The sequence below is a fragment of the Triticum aestivum genome, chromosome 7B (genome assembly GCF_018294505.1).
Source record: "Triticum aestivum cultivar Chinese Spring chromosome 7B, IWGSC CS RefSeq v2.1, whole genome shotgun sequence".
Classification (NCBI taxonomy): Eukaryota; Viridiplantae; Streptophyta; class Magnoliopsida; order Poales; family Poaceae; genus Triticum; species Triticum aestivum.
This window is the reverse complement of record NC_057813.1, coordinates 64,073,078-64,092,493: the sequence shown is the minus strand read 5'-3', so window position 1 is coordinate 64,092,493 and position 19,416 is coordinate 64,073,078. Positions and strand designations below refer to the sequence as shown.

The window sequence follows — 19,416 nt, the reverse complement described above, 5'->3', positions numbered from 1 at the left end:
AAGGGGAGGCAAAGAATGTTTGCAAGTATTAGCAGCTGAGTTGTCAATTCAACCATACCTGGAGACTAAATATCCGCAACAGACTCATCAATAGCACAGTAGTATGATAATTTCGTAGCGATAGCAATGGTAGCAATAGTAACGGTAACAGTAACAGTACTAGTTTTGTAGCAATTGTAACAGTAGCAGCAGTGGTAGTAACTTAGCAAAGATCAATATGTGAAAAGCTTGTAGGCATTGGATCGGTGATGGAAGATTATGCTGGATGACATTCATCATATAGAACTTGAATGACATCTTTTGTCCTACCATCCCGTGGCAGTGGGGTTCTTAAATAAACTAAGGGATATTAAGGTCTCCTTTTAATAGGAAACCGAAACAAAGCATTAACTCATAGTGAATACATGAACTCCTCAAACTACAGTACTCACCGAAAAGAATCCCAATTACTGTCACATTGGGTTATGCAGATCATAAGACGTAGCAGGTGCATACAATTTGCAAGATAGGATCAAGAACACAAATATAATGGTGAAAACATAAATGGTTCAGATATGAAATCAAGGCACTCAGTCCCTAGTGACAAGCATTAAGCATAGCAAAGTCATAGCAACATCAATCCCAGAACATAGTGGATACTGATACGTCTCCAAAGTATCTATATTTTTTATTGTTCCATGCTATTATATTATCAATCTTGGATGTTTTATATACACATTCAAGCAATTATATATCATTTTTTGGACTAACCTATTAACTTAGTGCCCAGTGCCAGTTGCAGTTTTTTTGGTTGTTTTTGGTTTCTTAGAATATCAGTACCAAACGAAGTCCAAATGCCACGAAACTTTTTGGAGATTTTTTTCTAGACAAAAGAGACACTAGAAGCTTCAGGAGAAGACCAGATGATGGATCATGGGCCCACAAGACACCAGGGCGCGCCCAGGGGGGTAGGTACGCCCAGGTCAGCCCGGGCGTTCAGTCTTTTCGGTTTGTTTGGTCCGGTCTTTTGGGTCTTCTAATAATTCGGTCTTCCATAATTATGGACCGAAATAATTTCGGTCTTTTCGGTTCTTAACTATTCGGTCTTCGGTCTTTACAATTCGGTCTTCGGTCCCAACCAAACAGACCAAATTAATTAGTACAACTCAGATTCATGATACTTCCAGTACAATTCTATGTCTATATTTTACAGGAAATAACAAGATTCATATCTGACACGAAGTAAGAAGATTTATGATTTATGTTCCAGCAACAAGATTCATGTATGCATATCATTTATATTTGACAGAAAGTAAGAAGTTAAAAAGCAACAACATTTGCATTTGACAAAAAGTGAGAAGACAACAAGCAACACCATTTATATTTGACACAAAGTAATAAGACCACAAGCAACAACAGCCCATGGAATATTGGAATCGACAAGCAGCAAACAGCAGACAACCATCACTTAGTACTTGATAACATAGTACTTGACATCAAACAAATCAATTTCGGCACCACCATGGACCTTGTGCTTTCCCTTCACCTTGTCCCCAAATTCTTCAATTGTCTCTGCAACAAGTCAAGTATTCAGTAAAATTTCATAATCTTAGTGTTGGTAACATCTTCTGCCTGTTCATGGAAAAGTTGGTTGATTTCTAGCATGCGAGGAGAGTGCTGGAGTGGAGTGTGTTTGGTTGATGAAAAATTGGAGAGTTCTGGAGTGGAGTATGTTTGGTTGATGACAAATGCAATCAGTACCTACTACAGTTTTGAATATTACTACAAGATGAGGAACAAACAATCAAACAAATTACTATGTGTGCATCATGATGTTCAGATTCAGATTCGGCTATATATCTACAAAAGAGAAAAAAGATACTCGCTATTAGAGCAGATAGCAACAATACAATTTGACAATGATATAAACTAAAAAGAACTAGCCACATAAACATAATAGGACATGGATTTAGATGGCTATTATGCTGGGTGTGCTCACATGATTAGTTTCACAATAGGAAGGATAGTGGGTTGTGATGACAGATATAACAAATTAGCTGTAGCTAACATTGGAAGGCATGTACCTAATTTGTTTTCATGGGAATCACAGATGATGTACATAGAGACATGAAGTAGATGCTCACCTTCAGCTGCGATGTGAAGAAATGAAGGAGGGCAGTAGGCAGCGAGCCGACGAACAGAGTTGAAGAAGATGGGTGCTGATGAGTGGTGATGGACTGCAGCTGCTGAACCAGTCATCGGGGCACGGAGCACCGGCGGTGGACGGCCGTGTCGCGGGCGGTGGAGCAACTGATGGGGGCTCGGGGATGGCGGCGTGGGGCGCCAGTCTCAACTGGTTGGGGCCTTGGATCGGGGTGTCGATCTTCATCGGTCAGGGGCGCGCCGCGCGCCTCGATGCGGCGGTCGTCACCGGCGGCGGACGGCCGTGTCGTTGGCAGTGGAGCGACTGACGGAGGGTCGAGGATGGCGGCATGGGGCACCAGTCTCCACTGGTTGGGGTCGGGGTTCGGGGCACCGATCTTTGTCGGCATGGGCACGCCGCACGCCTCGATGCGGCGGCCATCACCGGCTCACATCTCATGGGCATGGGGCGTCGGGCCAGAGCGGTGGGCGACGGGCGGCGGCTAGGGTTCCTAGTGGGAGAGGATAAGAGGAATGGGAGTGAATTGGCTGCCGGATGCGTTCCTGTGAACCGTGATGTCAGGAGTAGGACGTGTACTCGTGTTGTGTGTGACCATTGGGCTGGCCACATGGGCCTCTTGCGTATGGGCTATTCGGTCTATATGGTCTATTCGGTCCTAGAGATAGTAGGACCGATCAGACCGTAACTAATTCAGTCTTCTACTTATGCAGACCGTATTTTATTCGGTCTTTTTTAATTCGGTCTTTTCGGGTTCGGTCTCGGTCTTTTCGGTTTCAGTCTTCGGTCTTCGGTTTTTATGCCCGGGGTGACGCCCAGGTGTGTTGTGGGACCCACATGTCTCCATTTGACATAACTGCGCCTCTATAAATTTGCTAAAATCATGAAACCAACAGAGGAGTCCATGAAATACATTTTCTGCTGTCACAAGTTCCAAAACCACGAGATCCCATCTGGAGGCCTTTTTCGGCACTCTGTCGGAGGGGGATTCGATCATGGAGGGGGCTCTACATCATACTTGCCACCCTCCGATGATGTGTGAGTAGTTTACCATGGACCTATGGGTCGATAGTTAGTAGCTAGATGGCTTCTTCCCTCTATTTGATCTTTAATACAATGTTCTCTGCGGTGTTCATGGAGATCTACTCGATGTAATGACTTTTTGCGGTGTGTTTGTTGGGATCTGATGAATTGTGAGTTTTTGATCAGGTCTATCCATGAATATTATTTGAGTTTTCTCTGAACTCTTTTATGCATGATTGTTATAGCCTCGTATTTCTTCTCCAATTTATTGGTTTGGATTGGCTAACTAGATTGATTTATCTTGCCTTGGGAAGATGCTTTGTAATGTGTTCGATCTTGCGGTGCTCAATCCCGGTGACAGAAAGGGACACATTTCTATTAGTGGTAAAATGTAGGGTTTATTTCATACATGAGTTTATCTTGTCGACATCATGTCATCTTGCTTAAGGCGTTACTCTGTTCTTCCATGGACTTAGTACACTAGATGCATGCTGGATGGCGGTCGATGTGTGCAGTAATAGTAGTAGATGCAGAATCGTTTCTACCTACTTATCTCGGACGTGATGCGTATATACATGATCATTGCCTTGGATATCTTCATAATTTTTTGCTTTTCTATCAATTGCCCAACAGTAATTTGTTTACCCACTGTATGCTATTACTTTCATGAGAGAAGCCTCTAGTGAAAACTATCGACCCCGAGTCTATCTTTTATCATCTATTAAAACCAAAAAAACATTGCTGCAATTTTCCTCTTTTTTGTATTTTTGTATGATCTATCAATCAAAAACTATACAATTTAATCTTGCTCGTAACCATCAAGGGATTGGAAACCCCTTGTTCGCGTTGGGTTGCAAGGATTTGTTGTCTGTGTGCAAGTGATGTTCACTAGTCATTGCTTGGTTCTCCTACTGGATTGATAACCTTGGTTTTATAAACTGAGGGAGATACTTATCTCTACTGCACTGCATCATCCTTTCCTCTCCGGGGAAATCCCAACATAGCTCACAAGTAGCAGATACTAGGGATGAAGCCATAATAAAACTAACTCGATTACATGATAAATTTCATCCAACCCATCACTGTCCAACAAGCCTACGAAGGAATTACTCACTCCCGATGGTGAGCATCATGAAATTGGTGATGGAGGATGGTTGATGATGACGATGACGAAGAATTCCCCTCTCTGAAGCTGCAAAAGGACTACAGATCTAGCCTCCCGATGACGAACATTAGGTGGCGGCCGCTTCATATCACAAAACATGATGAAACTTCCTCGTCTATTTTTTCTTGGGAAATAGGAATTTATAGTGCTGAGATTAGGGTCAACGGAGCCACGTCGGCCCCACCAGCCACCAGGGCGCCCCCTGGTGCCTTGTGGGCAGCAGGTGGCCCCCTCCAGTGGGTGTTTGCTCCAGTATTTTTTATTTATTCCATAAAAATCTCCAAAAAGTTTCGTTCAATTCCGATAACTTTTATTTCTGCACAAAAAACAACACCATGGTAGTTGTGCCGAAAACAAGGTCAGTCCAGGTTAGTTTCATTCAAATCATGCAAATTAGAGTCGAAAACAAGAGCAAAAGTGTTCGGAAAAAGTAGATACGATGGAGACGTATCAACCATCTTCATTCTATACCTCCCACGGATTTATAAACCTTAGGTCATCTACTTGAGGGAAATTTGTTGTTACCTACAAAACTCTGCGTTTGGAGGCCCAATAGAGTCTACAAGAATAAAAGTTGCATAGTAGACATCTGCGGTCTCGGCGGAGACGATAATGTCCTCTGCCTCATCGCCGGTCTTGCCCCACACCTCATCTGCCACCTCGTCAAACTCCTTGTAGGAGGCCTCCAGTTCCACCTGACACTGGCAGTATCGCCAGCGGGCGAGGCGGATCTCGTGGGCAAAGCGGTAGGACTCGAGCAGCGATGCCCGCTCCGCAAGGTCCGCGTATGGTGCAATGGCCCTTCTGGCGACGAGTTGTTCCTCCGCCTGCTGGTGCTCTTAGAGGACCTATTGGTCGTAGGCGGTGTCAGCCTGCGCCTTGCAAAATTTCTTCTCCCACTCCTCCGGTGCCATACCCATCATCGTCTCATCATCGGTCGCATCCTCCATTGGGACGTCGTCGTCCTCCAGCTTCCAGCTGGCCATCCAGTTGGCAGCATGGCGGCCATCTCTTTCTTTTGCTCTGGCGTTAGCCCGTCCCACAGAGCTTTGAAGCACGAGGAAGCCATGGTGGGAGTGGTGGAGAGAGGAGAAAGGGATCGGAGGCGGATGAATGCGGCTATGGCCGTGGCAACAGTTTATATAGCAATGGTGGGCGGTAGAGGAACAGTTGGGTCGTGCCTAGGTAGACGCGTCGGCAACCGCATGTCATTAATGTGGGCAGCAGACGGATGACCGTTGTTTCATTGGAACACGAAGCAGTCGCCTGCACTGGGAAGCGGCGAGAGCGGCGCTCTCCCGGCCGGCGCGCTGCTTCATTGCCGGCACTAGTGAGAGGTCGCGTCCGCTCTGATAGGGTATGAGTTCGGCACTGATGCTCTGGAGCGGTGCTTACCGTTTTGGGCAGGAGTGGTCAGAAGTGGGCGTGAGAGTGGTCTGAACGCCTGCAAAGCTCCCCCACATCTGTGTCCGATTTGCGGGAGAAAGTGCGTCCAGACAACTCGGTCCAAACATATGCGGGCCAATCGCGGAAGCCATCTAACGCCGGCTTGTATTGGTCTGCGGCGCAGTCCAGACGTACCGCTCCAAGCCCTCTTCTGACCTTTTCTGGCCCACCAAAAACCCCTCCCCCCACTACTAGGGAAAACGTTATACACAAAACTTTAGCAGTAGCGCATGTTAAAAAACCACGCTACTGCTAGAGAGCAATAGCGTGTGCAAAATAAGCGCGTTGCAGATGCATATATATCAGTAGCGCGTGTCACCGAAAGCTCGCTACTACTAAAATTCCAACCACATAGCCGATGGGGTACAGATAGTAGTAGCGATCTTCCGAAAACCGCGCTATCGCTAATATACTTATAGCAACGCATTTATGCATACAACGCTACTGCTAACGAAAAGAAAATAACATGAAAATGAATTGAAAAGTAAATGAAAATGAAAGAAATAGAAAAAGGAGAAAGGAAAAATATAAAATGTAAAGAAAAATAAATAAAAAGGAGAAAAAAGGATGAACACTTAGCAGTAGCGCGTTCGGTGAACCGAGCTATAGCTAAGTTAGCTATAGCGCGTTTTCTACAACGCGCTACCGTTATTTTTGACTTAACCAAAAAAAGGTTCCCCCCGACCACCACTTCTCCCCCAAATCCCCTTGCCCCACTTCGCCACCGTCTCCCCCACTTCGCCATCGCCCCCACTTCGCCGCCATCTCCTGCCGGCGTTGACACCGCGCTCATCCTCATCGCCGCCGCCCAAGGCCGCCCAGCCTCACCGCCGCCGCCTCTCGGGCCGCCCTCGACCTCACCGTCGCCACCCTCGACCTCACCACTGCCACCCTCGACCTTACCGCCCCCGAGCCCGCCCAGGACCGCCGCCTCCCGATCCCGAGCCCGACCTTGTGGGCCCTACCTCCGTCGCCGAGCACCTCCCCGCCACCGTCTCTCCCCTCTCTGTAAGCCCCCCACCCATACTTTTTAGTTAATAGATGTTAATGTTAAGTAGTAGATGATGTTGATTTTTTTAGTTAGGGTAATAATAGGTATTAAGTAGTAGATAATGTTGATGTTAATTAGTTCAGTAGGGTTTAGTTTTTGAATTGAGTTTGTTTAACTAGATGTTAATTAGGGCAGTAGGGTTTAGTTTAGAGTAAAGTAATTTAGTTCAGTAGTTAACTAAATATAATCTATATTTGGTTTTTGAATTGAGTTTGAGAGAGCATGAGATCTGTGTAGATTTTCTTGTAGTGTCAAATGCTGGGACATGCAAATTTGAAGTGGTCAGGATATATGCAAATTCCTCAATTGTGTTTGCACATGCATGTTTCGATTGTGCCCAAGTTGCCTTTTGTTGTTTCCAGGGAATGAAGCCGAGTGGCCTATGTTTTGCCAAAATATTGATTCATTTTTGTTCCGGCAAATTTCAGGTTCTCGATTTGTCCAGTTTTTAGCAAAGGTCATGCCGAAATTTTCCGTGAATTTCGGCATGACTTGTGCTACAAACTAGGACATATCGAGTGCCCGGGATTTGCCGCACTGGGAAGGAGTCAATGTTCCTGCAAAACAATAGGCCTTTTATGTCATTATTCATTTTATTAGGTCCAAAATTAATTGACTAGATTTAATCATAGGAAACATGGCTAGCAACGATGAAGGACAGGGTTTTGGTGATTGCGACATCGTCTACCAGGCGGCAGACGAATTTTTGAGCCTTGCCGACGATCAACCGATGTCGTTGTTGGGCCCATCGGTGGCATCGGGGACTGAGACCGACACACAGACTGGTGCTGAGACTGAGACCGGCGCTGAGACTCAGACCGGCATCGAGACCGGCACTGAGACTGAGACCGGCGCTGCCTCGGGGAGCGGAGCCGGTGTAGAACCGAAAGCAAAGAGGCAACGGCTTCCTAACAAACTCAGGACTACTAGACTGGTGGTCACGGAGGTGGACGATGGCAATTTGAGCCAAACGCGCCTGAGGAAGCACGCGTGTGCTACGGCAATCAATTAGGCTGCATCGTACAGACAACCGCCACCATCAATGATGAGAAACTACAAAAGATAGATAATATGAGGCCCTCCCTCCTAAAGAAGTTTCACTAGATATTCTTGTTCCCGGGCCAGAATGAAAAGGATTATGAAGACCCAGATAAGGACCCGGTAATGAAGAAGATAAACAAACATGCCATGACCAAGTTTAGCGACGCGTTGGCCTCCTGGAAAACAAGGGTGAAAGCAAGGATCATCGACAAGAAGGAACCCTACTCGATTGTAAAGGATAATCCGACAATCACGGAAGAGCAGTTTTAAATATTCAAGGTGGCTTGCGAGGCCGAAGCTGCCAAAAAAAGTCTAAGTACATGAAGGGGCTTCTAGAGAGGAACATTGGGAGCCACCACCTCGGAAGCCATGGTTACGGCGGGAAGAGGTCCAAATGGGCCAAGGAGGATGCGGAAGTCGCGAGTCTGGGCATCCTAGACCCCTTGGTGGAGTTCACCGTCCCGCAGGAGCGTGACATCCTCAGGGACCGGCACCGTTGGGACCCAATGAAGAAGATTTATGAGACAAACGCGGTCATGACGGAGTTCATTAGACTGCTGGTAATTTTAGTTTCTGATCAATTCTACTACACACTTAGTCATATTTGTAAACAATGATTGTGCCTTTTGCACAGAGAGCATCACAGGATTGCGGCCGAAAGCGACTCGCCGTCTGAGGCATTGGCGAGGCCTAAGTGGGACACTCCATTCAACCGGGCGTTGAACATATTGAAATGACTCCCGGTGGAGATTCGACCGTTGTATGGACGCGTGCACGGTGTCGGAGACGGTGCCAGGAAGAAGTACTACCGTGAGACCACGGAGGAGGGAAAGGAAAGACGGAGGTTAACTGAAGAAAACATCAACAACAAGGTTGAGAGTGCGGCTGAGAAAAAATCATCTCAGACAGTCGCAACAGCGGTAGCTACTGCAAAATAGGTGGTTGTAGATATGTCTACTTCCTTGCTTCCAGCCATTTTCAATTGGACCATGCAAAATCTAGAAAAAAATGCAGCGGACCTTCCCCTTGCTGACTTCTTGGGGAGCAGCTCGACTAGCGTTGCACCAGCACCTGCTCCTGCACCGGCTCCCGCACCTGCTCCGGCACTAGACGTGCTCGGCGGTGCTTCATCTTTGGCTGAGCTCGACACCCTCACGGTATCTGTCACACCGGGCCCCTTCAATAAATGTATAATCTCCCGTTTTCGTTGCCTTTCGGATGTCTCACATCGCAGACTTTTCTTTGCAGGCCAACGAAACCCCGTGCACCATATTGTACACCATCGGCGACCAGAAGGTGGAAGTGCGGAAGGCGACGATAATGGAGCCAAAGGAACCATTCTTCCATAGCTGGCCGATCCCCCCGAACGTCTTCAAGGTTTCTGTGGCCAGTGTCAAACCGGGCCACGCGAATTTGCCTCCTCTGATTCTAGTGGGGGATGACGACGAGACCCTGCGGTGGCTTGGTGATTGTTGCAATGGGTGGGTCCTATTGTGGCCAAAGAGTCTGCTTCGTCTAGAGGTGGCCGGGAGCACACCCACGAGCACGCAGCCTCAGCAAGGTATGAACATCAGCACCCCACCTACCCAATTAGCATCGGGTGTCGGGTTGGGTGATAGTGGATGGGGTAAGGAAGAGGCTCCATTAGTCGCTGATGACATCGCCATGGATGAGGATGAGGATGACGATGGCACTCAACAGTATGTCTATACTAGCGCCTACTCAGGGTTTGAGCGTCATGAGTCGGTGCCTGAATTGCCGTCTCCGGAGGCTGAACGTATTATGGACGACCTTCCGGTAGTAAAGAAGTCTAGGAAGAGAGCGAGGAAAGGCAAAAAAGCTGATTCTATGATCTAGCAGCCTCGGCTTCAAGACCGTATAGATATCCCCGGTGCGGATAACTGACATATCCCCGGTCAACCAATCCTACATGCAAGAGCGCTAGGGGCCAGATTTGGCGATCTAAGGAGACTTCATGACGATGTGCTGCGGATAGAGAAAGGCCTCATCGCCTCGAAAGATCCAGATACCCACTCTATGTGGTTAACATTCTGCAGCAATTGTCGTACGTTGACTTCTTCCTCGCGGATAAGTTCTTGCTTCGATTTGATTACATATTCAACATGTTTCACGTGAAGAAGCTGGATTTTATGTTTGTCTGCCTTTATGCCTTGCACATGAACTACATCATCGGGGTTGAGCAGATACCTCATATCTGTGTCGCTGACCCGTACTACATGCACGAGGGCTTCTTGGGAGTCTGCGCAAAGCACCGTGAATACGCGAGGGAATACATCGTCAGTTTCATGCTCGCCAATAAGGACAAGGAGGCGATTCTCGTGCCTTATCATCCCCTGTAAGTCATCTGCGCGGATATCCTTCCTTCGATTTCAATCATTCATTTGCACGGTGGAGGCTAATTAATTTGAGGTGTACTTATTTTGCGCAGTAGCGGGCGCGCTGTCCTCATCATCCTCTACCCCCGATACTCCCACGCTCTTTACTTGGACTCGTCGAAGAACATTCACAAAAAGGATTACACCCACGTCAAGGATGTTCTCGACAGTGCTATGTTTTACTACCAAGCACGGGGTGGAGAGGTCAAGGACAAGAAGAGAAGGGCCGACGGGCTCTCCTTCGGCCATAAGACCGACTTCTGCTACATCTAGCAACCGAGTGATTCTCTTAATGATGGGTTCTATGTCCTACACCACATGTTGGAGTACAGACGGGATCACCAGAACCTTCGCATGTCACCTACATCCGGCGATGCCCATATTTTGCAATGGGCAAAGAATGTAGGAGATATCAAGGATCATCGACTTCGAGCTGAGTTCTATCACATCCAACGCGAACTTGCCCAAATCATCATGAAGGAGGTCGTCGGAAAAACAAAGATGTTCTACGGAGAAGGACAAATGTCGCGGGAAGACGTCCGAACATGGGTGGCCTCTCAGCGTCTCGACATGAAGCCTTTCACTAAGCTCGGGGACTATCTCCCTGACATCGATGGATGGCACGACATGTTGGAGTGATTGTCGATATATGACAATGTGTCCATTTAGTCCATACTTTCTGTATGACAAAACTTTGAGTAATGCACGAAGAAACTTTATTTGTGATGTAGTTAGACCGTCCTCCTCCTCGACTAGCGAAGATCACTGTAGTTAGGGCATTTTGGGTACGATGAACTTTGTTATTTATGCTTATGACATGTTGTTTCTATTTTTGCCAAGTCTGTCTCTTTCTGTTGCTCAACTATATATGTTGCATATCATCGACTCATGTGATGATGCAGGTGCATAGACCATCGATGGCAAAGAAGTGCGACACCAGGAGTATATATACGACGAGTGGCCGGAGTATCAGGCCCAGGTGTACCGGTTTCCGGTTTCCGAGTGACAGGCAGTAGTTAGTTTAGGTTCACGCTAGTGCGAGAGAGGGATACGAACTCATGTGCTGCATAGTTCCGCTCTCACTCAAAGTGATAACTCTTCTCGCATATATCATTGTTTAGATGGATGACGATGTATTTGCAAGTAATCGGGACTTGTATCGCTATTTTCGAGATGATGACGAGAGACCACTTTGTGTTGGATGATGATTATGATGATGACATGATTTGACGAGACTAGTTGTATGTATATGCTATGATTACATTTGTATGTGTATGATATGCTAAAGATTATTGTATAAAGCCTATTCAAATACAAAACAAATATGCAGAAAAAAATAAAACTAGTACTAGCGAGAGAAAAAAAGTTAGCAGTAGCGCCGCCTTACCAGTAGCGCTTCCCTGTAAAAAGTGCTGCAGATAATATCAGCAGCGCTCTTCACTGAAGCGCCTACAACAATCCATGTATAGCAGTAGCGTGGGACGATAGGTGCTACTGCTACATGTTAGCTATAGCGCCTTATCAGTAGCGCATCGTCCCGCGCTACTGATAGGCCTAAAACCCGCGCTGCTGCTAGACTTTTCCCTAGTAGTGCCCTCCCGCAAGTTTTCGGTCAGTGCCACTCCAGAGTGTCGGCGCCCGCATTCATGCCCGGTCAGGGTGGATGCGACCGCTCATTGGCGCCATTATTGAAGCGGGGCACTGGCCGAGAGAGCACCGCCCACGCTGCTCCCAGATGCAGGCGACTGTTGCGCGTTCAAACGACATGACGACCGCCCGTTCGTCCGTCTAACGCCCACATTGATGGCACACAGTTGCTGATGCGTCTCCTCCAGTGCCACTCGTCTGTCCTTTGCCACCCATCATTGATATATAAACCATTGCAGGACATAGACCTAGCAGAGCAGGAGGCGCTGCTTGAGTCCTACCGCTCTGCTCGCGAGGTTCGCCTCATGAGATAGCACTTATAACCGCTCCAGCCCTAGATCCGGAGCAGATCGCGCCATCCGAGGACGGGACGCTCAACCCCACCATGGAAACCACAGACTCAGCGGCGATAGAGCCGCACACAGATCCAGCCTCGAGTGGGCCCTGTGTCATCGGAACCTCGGATTCATCTCCGGTCATATGTTCCGAACCGTGTGCATCTGTTCCCATCGAACCTGATCAGGCGCCGATCATTGAGTTCAGCTCAGGGGACATCTTCCGGCACTCGCCTTTTGGTGATTGATGACCCGCAAGTATACGGGATAGTTGTACCCTCTTTCGATAAGTAAGTCTCGAACCCAGCGAGGAGCTAAAGGTAGAACAAATACTCTCTCAAGTCCTATCGGCCACTGATACGACTCTACGCACGCTTGACGTTCGCCTTACCTAGAACAAGTATGAAAGTAGAAGTACTTTGTAGGTGTGATAGGATAGGTTTGCAAGATAATAAATAACACGTAAATATAAACTAGGGGCTGTTTAGATAAAGAAGCAATAACATAAATATAGCGAGTGTGGAAAAGTGGTGGTTGAAGTTGTGAAATTGTCCCTAAGAAATTGACTATGTTACTAGACCGGTAATCACTATTGCAATTCTATTTGAGGGAGAGGCATAAGCTAACATACTTTCTCTACTTGGATCATATGCACTTATGATTGGAACTCTAGCAAGCATCCGCAAATACTAAAGATTCATTAAGGTAAAACCCAACCATAGCATTAAAGTATCAAGTCCCATTTTATCCCATACACAAACAACCTACTTACTCGGGTCTGTGCTTCTGTCACTCACACCACCCACCATAAGCAAATCATAAACATATTGCAAACACTACAGTAGGAATCCCTCACGCTTGCGCGACACGGAGGGCACAATAGGACAGCACCAATAATAAAACATGCAACTCAAACCAATCATACAATTCATCAATCACCGATAGGACAACGAAAATCTACTCAGATATCATAGGATGACAACACATCATTGGAAAATAATATAAAGCATAAAGCACCATGTTCAAGTAGAGGGTACAGAGGGTTGCGGGAGAGTGGACCGCTGGATATAGATGGGGGAAGGTGATGGAGATGTTGGTGAAGATGACGGCGTTGTTGGTGAAGATCGCGGTGCTGATGATGGCCCCCGGCAGCGCTTCGGCGCCACCGGAAGCAAGGGGGAGAGAGCCCCCCTTGTTCTTCATCTTCCTTGACCTCCTCCCTAGATGGGAGAAGGGTTTCCCCTCTGGTCCTTGGCTCCCATGGCTTGGGAGGGGCGAGAGCCCCTCCGAGATTGGATCTATCTCTCTGTTTGTGCGTTCTCAGATTCTGCGCTTTCACCGTTTCTTTTATATCCGGAGATCCGTAACTCCGATTGCGGTGAATCTTTCGCCCCGATTTTTCTCGTAAAATTAGCTTTCTTGTGGCAAAAGAAGAGTGTCAAATGCCTTACGGGTGGCCCACGAGAGTCCAGGGCGTGCCCAGGGGGAGGGCGCGCCCCCCTGTCTCGTGGCCACCCTGGACACCGTTTCGCATTGATTCTTCCTCCGGAAAATCCCAAATATTCCAAAATAATTCTCCGTCTGTTTTTATCCCATTTGGATTCCGTTTGATATTGGGTTTCTGCAAAACATAAAACATGCAACAAACAGGAACTGCCACTGGGCACAGGATCAATATCTTAGTCCCAAAAATAGTATAAAAAGTTGCCAAAAGTATATGAAAGTTGTAGAATATTGGCATGGAACAATCAAAAATTATAGATACGACGGAGACGTATTAGCATCCCCAAGCTTAATTCCTGCTCGACCTCGAGTAGGTAAATGATAAAAAAGATAATTTTTGATGTGGAATGCTACCTAGCATAATCTTGATCATGTGTCTAATCATGGCATGAATATTAAGACACGAGTGATTCAAAGCAATAGTCTATCATTTGACATAAAACCAATAATACTTCAAGCATACCAACCAAGCAATTATGTCTTATCGAAATAATATAGCCAAAGAAAGCTCATCCCTACAAAATCATATAGTCTGGCTATGCTCCATCTTCATCAGACAAAGCATTCAAATCATGCACAACCCCGATGACGAGCCGAGCAATTGGTTCATACTTTTTAACGCGCTTCAGCTTTTTCAACTCTTACGCAATACATGAGCGCAAGCCATGGGCATAGCAGGATGGTGGTAAATGGTGATGGTTGTGAGGACAAAAAGGGAGAAGATAGTCTCACATCAACTAGGCGTATCAACGGGCTATGGAGATGCCCATCAATATATATCAATGTGAGTGAGTAGGGATTGCCATGCAACGGATGCACTAAGAGCTATAAGTGTATGAAAGCTCAAACTGGAAACTAAGTGGGTGTGCATCCAACTTGCTTGTCATGAAGACCTCAGGCGTTTGAGGAAGCCCATCATCGGAATATACAAGCCAAGTTCTATAATGAAAATTCCCACAAGTATATGAAAGTGAAAGCATAGGAGGCTCTCTCTATGAAGAACATGGTGCTACTCTGAATCACAAGTGTGGTAAAAGGATAGTAACATTGCCCCTTCTCTCTTTTTCTCTCATTTTTTTCTTTTTTTTCTTTTTTTTCATTTTTTCATTTTTTCTTTCTTTTTTGTGGGCTTCTTTGGCATCTTTTTCTATTTGGGCTTCTTTGGCCTCTTTTATTTTTCATAAAGTCCGGAGTCTCATCCCGACTTCTGGGGGAATGATAGTCTCCTTCATCCTTTCCTCACTGGGGCAATGCTCTAATAATGATGATCATCACACTTTTATTTACTTATAACTCAATATTACAACTCTCGAACAAAGATATGACTCTATATGAATGCTTCCGGCGGTGTACCGGGATGTGAAATGATCTAGCATAGCAATGACATAAAAAAATGGACAAGGCATGAAAACATCATGCTAGCTATCTTACGATCATGCAAAGCAATATGACAATGAATGCTCAAGTCATGTATATGATGATGATGGAAGTTGCATGGCAATATATCTCGGAATGGCTATGGAAATACCATAATAGGTAGGTATGGTGGACGAAGGTAAATAATGGGTTCATGCTACCGGCGAAAGTTGCGCGACACAATAGAGGCTAGCAAAGTGGAAGGGTGAGTGTGCGTATATCCATGGACTCACATTAGTCATAAAGAACTCATATACTTATTGCAAAAGTCTACTTAGGCCTCGAAGCAAAGTACTACTACGCATGCCCCTAGGGGATAGATTGGTAGGAAAATACCATCGCTCGTCCCCGACTGCCACTCATAAGGAAGACAATCAAAAAACACTTCATGCTCCAACTTTGTTACATAACGGTTCACCATACGTGCATGCTACGGGAGTTGCAAACCTCAACACAAGTATTTCTCAATTCCACAATTACTCAACTAGAATGACTCTAATATCACCACCTTTATATCACAAAACTATTGCAAGGAATCAAACATATCATATTCAGTGATCTACCAGTTTTATGTAGGATCTTATGACTAACCATGTGAATGACCAATTCCTGTCATCTCTCTAAATTGATATAAGTGAATCAAGAGAGTTTAATTCTTTCTACAAAAGATATTCCCACGCTCTAACAAATATAAGTGAAGCAAAAGAGCATTCTACAAATGGCGGTTGTCTATATGAAGAGAAACATGCAATCCAAACTTCAAATGATATAAGTGAAGCACATGAAGCATTCTATAAAGCCATACTCAAAAGATTTAAGTGAGGTGCAATGAGCATTCTATAAATCAACCAAGGACTATCTCATACCAGCATGGTGCATAAAAGAAAAATGAAAACTAAATGCAAAAGACGCTACAAGACTTGCACATAATGCATGAACGAAACGAGGGGATGCCTTCCGGGGCATCCCCAAGCTTAGATGCTTGAGTATCCTTGAATATTTACTTGGGGTGCCTCGGGCATACCCAAGCTTGAGATCTTGCCTCTCTTCCTTTTCCTCATATCGAGACCTCCTCATTTAGACACTTCATCCACACAAAACTTCAATAGAAAACTCGGTAAGATCCGTTAGTATAATAAAGCAAATCACCACTCTAAGTACTGTTGCAAACCAATTCATATTTTTTTTCATTTTGTATAGTGTAATATAACTTTTCCATGGCTTAATCCACTAATATAAAATGATAGATTCATCAAAAGAAGCAAACTATGCATCAAAAACAGAATCTGTCAAAAACAAAACAGTCTGTAGCAATCTGAACATCCACCATACTTATGGTACCCCAAAAATTCTACCAAAATTAGGAAAAATAAACAAGTTGTATAGAAAGACAGTGCAAAAGGAATCAGAACCAATTTACGTTCCAGTTAAAAATGTCAAATCGTGCACTACAGCCAAAGTTTCTGTCATGCACCATACAAACCAACAAGCATTGTAAACATCCTAAAGGCAAACCTTAGCACATTATTTTTATAATACAATGGAATTGTACAAGGGGATAATTATTTTTGTTGAAAAGTTTCTGTAATCAAGATTCACAAAGTTTCCATGAGCATGCACAAAGTTCAAGGCTAGCTCCCACTTCAACAATGCTCGTCTTTCTCACTTTCACTTTCCTTTTTGAAAAGTTTTTAGGTTCCCCTCTTTATTTTTTTTGTTTTTAAACTATATAAAAGAACTCAACAGAAATAAATGACTCTCTAAAACTTCCGGGTTGTCTCCCTGGCAGCGCTTTCTTTAAAGCCATTAAGCTAGGCATTTAGTGCTCAAGTAATGAATCCACCCGGATCGCAAGGTATATCAAAGACAATTTTAATTAACAATGATTTGTAATTTAGTAGTGAGCACAAAGTAACATGTATCATGAAACAACGAAGTCTAACTCTCTTCCTATGCATCGGCATGTCATAAAAGAACAATTCATGCACACCAAGTAAAGGCCAATGCACAGTATAAGCAGTTTCTTGCAGTTCTATCATGGTGGAAACATAAAGAGGCGAAGATGTAGTTCCTCTCTCATAATAATTGCAAGTAGGAGCAGCAAGCACATGCATATTATATCTAACTAAATCATCATGTGCAATGGTAAAAGGCAACCCATCAATATAATCCTTAATAAGCACAAACTTCTCCAATATAGTGTAGTTGGGAGAATTCAAAAAGATAATAGGACTATCATGCGTGGGTGCAATAGCAACAATTTCATGTTTAACATAAGGAACTATAGCAAGTTCATCTCCATAAGCATAATTCATATTGGCATCTTGGCCACAAGCATATCAAGCATCATCAAAAAGGGATATTTCAAACAAATTCAAGGGATCATAGCAATCATCATAGCAATCATCCTTCGGTAAGCACGAAGGGGAATTAAATAATGTATGAGTTGGAGGGTTACTCTCATTAGAAGGTGGGCACAAGTAGCTAATCCGCTCTTCCTTATTTTGTTCTTCGCTCTCCTCATCATCTTTTTCATCCAATGAGCTCATTGTTTCATCAATTTCTTCTTCCATAGCTTCCTGCAAAATATTAGTCTCTTCTTGGACAGCGGAGAAGTCCTCAATATATGGTTTAACATAGGCATTAGAAGCATAATTATCATAACAATATTGAAATATGGCAAAATTTTCAGATTTGTAAAGAGTAGCATCATACTTTTCAATCAAAGAGGCAATCTCATAAGCACCTTTAAAAGCAACAAATTCTTCAATTGGTTGAACATAATAGTAATTGTAAACACCCTTAGCATACGAAGATACGATTCCATTATCACTAAACAAGCATTGATAGGGTAGGTGTTTCTCAGGGTCTTCAGAACAACAAGTAAAATCATATATTTCACATAAATTCCAAGCATAGCATTGCAAACATTGAATTTGATCCCATAATAGTTTCCCTTTTTCAGATATACGGTGTCGCACAAAACAAGCATGCTCATCTAAAGATTTGCCCTGAACTAAACTAGTGGGGGTTTCAGCACGGGCACAAAGGGATCGAAGATGATCCAAGTAAAAAGCTTCAGGAGTGTGATAGATTTTGAGTGGTTCTTCAACCACTGGTTCTGTAGGTACAACTAATTTTTTTGGTATTTTGCGTTTCTTACCCATATCTAAAGATAGAAAACAACTAAGAACATCAAATAAAAATTACTTAGTCATAATGCAAACAAGCACACATGAGAATATTCACCCCACGCTATGATTCCCCGGCAACGGCGCCAGAAAAAGGTCTTGATGACCCGCAAGTATATGGGATAGTTGTAGCCTCTTTTGATAACTAAGAGTGTCGAACCCAACGAGGAGCTAAAGGTAGAACAAATACTCACTCAAGTCCTATCGGCCACTGATACGACTCTACGCACGCTTGAAGCTCGCTTTACCTAGAACAAGTATGAAACTAGAAGTACTTTGTAGGTGTGATAGGATAGGTTTGCAAGATAATAAAGAACACGTAAATATAAACTAGGGCTGTTTAGATAAATAAGCAATAAAGTAAATATAGCGAGTGTGGAAAAGTGGTGGTTGGAGTTGTGAAATTGTCCCTAAGCAATTGAATACGTTACTAGACCGGTAATCACTATTGCAATTCTATTTGAGGGAGAGGGATAAGCTAACATACTTTCTCTACTTGGATCATATGCACTTATGATTGGAACTCTAGCAAGCATCCGCAAATACTAAAGATTCATTAAGGTAAAACCCAACCATAACATTAAAGTATCAAGTCCCTTTTTATCCCATACGCAAATAACCTACTTACTCGAGTATGTGCTTCTGTCACTCACGCCACCCACCATAAGCAAATCATAAACATATTGCAAACCCTACAACGGGAATCCCTCATGCTTGCGCGACATGGAGGGCACAACAGGACATCACCAATAATAAAACATGCAACTCAAACCAATCATAGCAATTCATCAATCACCGATAGGACAACGAAAATCTACTCAGACATCATAGGATGACAACACATCATTGGAAAATAATATGAAGCATAAAGCACCATGTTCAAGTAGAGGGTACAGCGGGTTGCGGGAGAGTGGACCGCTGGATATAGATGGGGGAAGGTGATGGAGATGTTGGTGAAGATGACGACAGTGTTGGTGAAGATCGCGGTGATGATGATGGCCCCCGGTAGCGCTCCGGCGTCACCGGAAGCAAGGGGGAGAGAGGCCCCCTTGTTCTTCTTCT

At 44.7% G+C, this 19,416-nt stretch overlaps 1 long non-coding RNA gene across 1 annotated transcript; it reads right to left on the bottom strand.

Annotated features, from left to right (window-relative positions):
* Window positions 1–1,336: 1,336 nt before the first annotated feature.
* Window positions 1,337–2,682, bottom strand: LOC123160702 (uncharacterized). The gene is made up of 2 exons (XR_006480322.1): window positions 2,124–2,682; window positions 1,337–1,551 (listed from the first exon to the last, which is right to left on the bottom strand). It is a non-coding gene; the product is annotated as an uncharacterized lncRNA (long non-coding RNA).
* Window positions 2,683–19,416: the final 16,734 nt, after the last annotated feature.